Raw genomic sequence first — 3996 nt, forward strand, 5'->3', positions numbered from 1 at the left:
TAGAAGTGTTCCCAACTTACTTGGTGGACATGATTATGGTAGCTAGAATATTAGGACAAGATATAATCCCTAGTGTTGATACTGGGATCTATCTCTTTAAATGATGGATGACAGTTTAGCTAATCAGGTAGAGCCTATAGAATGCCAGAGTTAGGGAGAATAGAGATACCAGAACAGGTAGACATAGAAGTTAAAGATATACTAGCAGAGCACATGAGAAGACTGTTTGTTAACCAAACCCGTATGTCCAAGATTTTGTGTTCAACAGGTGAATTACAGGAGAAGGTGATTCACTCAATCCAACCAGGAGACTGGGTGTGGATCCAGTCCCTGAGGAGAAAAGACGGGAAGCAGCCCTGTGGGGAAGGCCCATACCAGGTGCTGTTAAACCATTGCCTTTGCCATTAGAAAAGCTGAGAGAGTCACTTGGGTCCACGTTACCCACTGCAAGGAGGTATGTACACATATGACCACTGCTGATCACACACAGAGTTAGGAGAAGAACCGATACCAACAGGGTCCGGGGTTACCTCCTTAACGAAGATTCCCTATCCCGACCGTTCATCACTGTGTGTGCTCCTAGAGGTGTGAGTATGGGGTGGTACCAAGCAGAGAGACTAAGGGCAGGAGAGGGTTGACGGTTTTTGGGAAGAGTAGAAACTCTGAGCTGCATCATAGTCTAATCTTTCTGATATATTCAGATCCACCACCTACTGGTACTAAACATAGGTTACCGTTGTCATGGAGAAGAAGTAAAAGATAAACTATATAATACACTGATGAGTGACGTACAGAATAAGGAATCAAAGAAGATCAAGATGTAGAATTTAAGGTAAACATTAAACAATTTCCTGGGGAAGCAGACAACTGTACAGGAATATGGGTTGGCCAGATTGAAGTACTCAGCCAACCCACCTCGGTTCACCTAAATTCCGGATGAATACCAGTGTTATAGATACAAAAATGGCACCGAGAATTAAGATGATTTTAATGGCTGGAAAGGTAATTGTTAATATGACTGACTTAGGTTTGAAAGCATAGGAGAAAATGTGTAACCTCATAGCACCTATAACTGATGAAGGGTGGGCTAGTACCAGCAAAGGACGCATACGACAGAAATTACCACAAAGGGTGGTTAGGAATTGCGCCCTGGGGTTATTGGTCTAACCAGTTCGAGTTAGTCATCAGAGGCCAGTTATAGGAGGCTAAAGTAGGCACAGGAGGAGTTTTGACCAGGATGGGAGTAGCTTTACAAGATGGATGCTATTGGCATCCTCAGGGAAGTTCCAGATGAATACAAAGCTATGAATCAAATATGTGAAGGCTTTAACACTACATTATTTTGGTAGTTGACAATAAATAATAATGTGGATTGAATTAATGACATATTTTAATCAACAGAGATTCATGAATGAAACAGGGGATGCAGTAAAGAGGTTCTCTGACCAATTATCCGCCACCTCCCTCATGACCTGGTAAAATAGACTGACTCTCGATAGGTTACGGGCAAAGAGGATGGTGTAGGTAGAATGATTAGGTTCATTGCTGTACGTACATTTTTGATAACACAGATCATGTTTGGGAAATGGAAAAGTGTTGCAAGAACTGTATTATGGGCTGCTTTCACCTGTATGAGTGTGTTTGGGTTGTGTGGTTGTTGTTTGGTCCCGTGTGCAAGAGGTTTAATCACCAGAACTCTAGAGAGATGGATAACGGAGCAGATGGTGAGCTACGGACCGAGTCAAAGTTCAGATCAATGAGATGACAAGTACCTACCGCCGAGCAAGGTGGAGGATTCATTCAAATATGAGGAGCACATGTTAGATGAGACCATCTATTGGGATGCATGAATTAGTTTGAATTTGTGTGAAATTTCTGAATCCAATCAAAATAGATGTGTTATAATGTATGTGAAATATCTAGCAAAACGGGTGGATTGTAATGGTAATGATATGATTTTAATCCCTATTGAGACTTGACAAGCTATCTGCTGAGGTGAGACGTGAAGAGGGGGACTCACAAAATTTGTCTCTGACAAATTTGTGTACTTCCGTTTGTTTGTTTTCACTCCCGCTGTGCCGCAGATTGTTCTTTTTTGTCACGTCTTGCAGACGTGAAGAGGGGGATTTGTAATAAAGATAATCTAACGTTTTACCTAATGATATATAAGGAGGGCATTTGCACAACATGTTTCACAACAGCACACAACAAAATTACAGAGACATATTGAGCGACCAACTGATACCAATCACGACCACACCCAGAGACAGATGGCTGACTTAAGCCCTAGCCACACGAACTGACCACTGGTGTAAAGAACAACATTCCATGAATATCGCAAGCACCCAGACACGAATTACCAGAAATACACACACACACACACACACACACACACACACACACACACTTAGGTGTGTTGGACTCCGAGGACAAAGGACACTGCCAAGGGCCAATGGGAAGTCGACACCACCTGGAGAGTGGACCGTCCCTCCACTCATCGACCAGTCAGGAGAGCGGACCTACTAGACTCAACGTCAACACACTGTTATTTCATTGTATAAATTGGATGTATACTATGTTTCGGGGCTCTCTTCTGCTAGTTCCCTATGAGCTAAACGAAGGAGTCCGTGCACGCTTTGCCAAATATCTTTGTCTCATAATAAACTGCCTTACTATAAACTGAATCACCCGGTCCAGCGTCTTGACTTGTCTCCTTCTCAAATTACATTTACGTCATTTAATCATCAACATTAGCGAATTCCCCGGAAGTTTGCGGGGGGTATGCTAGTTCTGAACGTCACATGCTAATGTAAAAAGCTGGTTTTTGATATAAATATGAACTTGATTGAACAAAACATGCATGTATTGTATAACATAATGTCCTAGGGTTGTCATCTGATGAAGATCATCAAAGGTGAGTGCTGCATTTAGCTGTCTTCTGGGTTTTGGTGACATTATATGCTTGCTTGAAAAATGGGTGTCTGATTATTTCTGGCTTGGTACTCTGCTGACATAATCTAATGTTTTGCTTTCGTTGTAAAGCCTTTTTGAAATCGGACAGTGTGGTTAGATTAACGAGAGTCTTGTCTTTAAATAGCTGTAAAATAGTCATATGTTTGAGAAATTGAAGTAATAGGATTTTTAAGGTTTTGAAAATCGCGCCACAGGCTTCAAGTGGCTGTTACGTAGGTGGGACGAATTCGTCCCGCCTAGCCCATAGAGGTTAACTTGTGTGTGTGGTATTTACTTGCTTTCCTTATTAATAAGTGAATAAAAATTCAGTTTAAGTGTAACTCCGACTTGTGTGATAAGTTTGTCTCTTCTCATTTGATAATACAGAAATAACCACCACAGGGAGAACCCACAGAGGCCCCTCAGAGATCGGATGAATCCTCATTTTTTTTATTTTTATTTCACCTTTATTTAACCAGGTAAGCTAGTGGGTCTGGCGACGAATATGTAGCGAGGGCCAGCCGACTAGAGCATACAGGTCGCAGTGGTGGGTGGTATAAGGTGATTTGGTAACAAAATGGATGGCACTGTGATAGACTGCATCCAGTTTGCTGGGTAGAGTATTGGAAGCTATTTTGTAGACGACATCGCCGAAGTCGAGGATCGGTAGGATAGTCAGTTTTACTAGGGTAAGTTTGGCAGCGTGAATGAAGGAGGCTTTGTTGCGAAATAGAAAGCCGATTCTAGATTTGATTTTGGATTGGAGATGTTTAATATGAGACTGGAAGGAGAGATTACAGTCTAGCCAGACACCTAGGTATTTGTAGTTGTCCACATATTGTAGGTCAGAATCGTCCAGGGTAGTTATGCTAGTCGGGCGGGCGGGTGCGGGCAGCGAACGGTTGAAAAGAATGCATTTGGTTTTACTAGCGTTTAAGAGCAGTTGGAGGCCACGGAAGGAGTGTTGTATGGCATTGAAGCTCGTTCGGAGGTTAGTTAACACAGTGTCCAAAGAAGGGCCAGATGTATACAGAATGGTGTGGT

At 42.3% G+C, this 3996-nt stretch overlaps 1 long non-coding RNA gene across 1 annotated transcript; it reads left to right on the top strand.

Annotated features, from left to right (window-relative positions):
- The first annotated feature begins 537 nt into the window (after positions 1-537).
- On the top strand, positions 538-2159 carry LOC123725207 (uncharacterized). The gene is made up of 2 exons (XR_006757718.1): positions 538-1787; positions 2085-2159. It is a non-coding gene; the product is annotated as an uncharacterized lncRNA (long non-coding RNA).
- Positions 2160-3996: the final 1837 nt, after the last annotated feature.

The sequence above is a fragment of the Salmo salar genome, chromosome ssa11 (genome assembly GCF_905237065.1).
Source record: "Salmo salar chromosome ssa11, Ssal_v3.1, whole genome shotgun sequence".
NCBI classification, from domain to species: domain Eukaryota; kingdom Metazoa; phylum Chordata; class Actinopteri; order Salmoniformes; family Salmonidae; genus Salmo; species Salmo salar.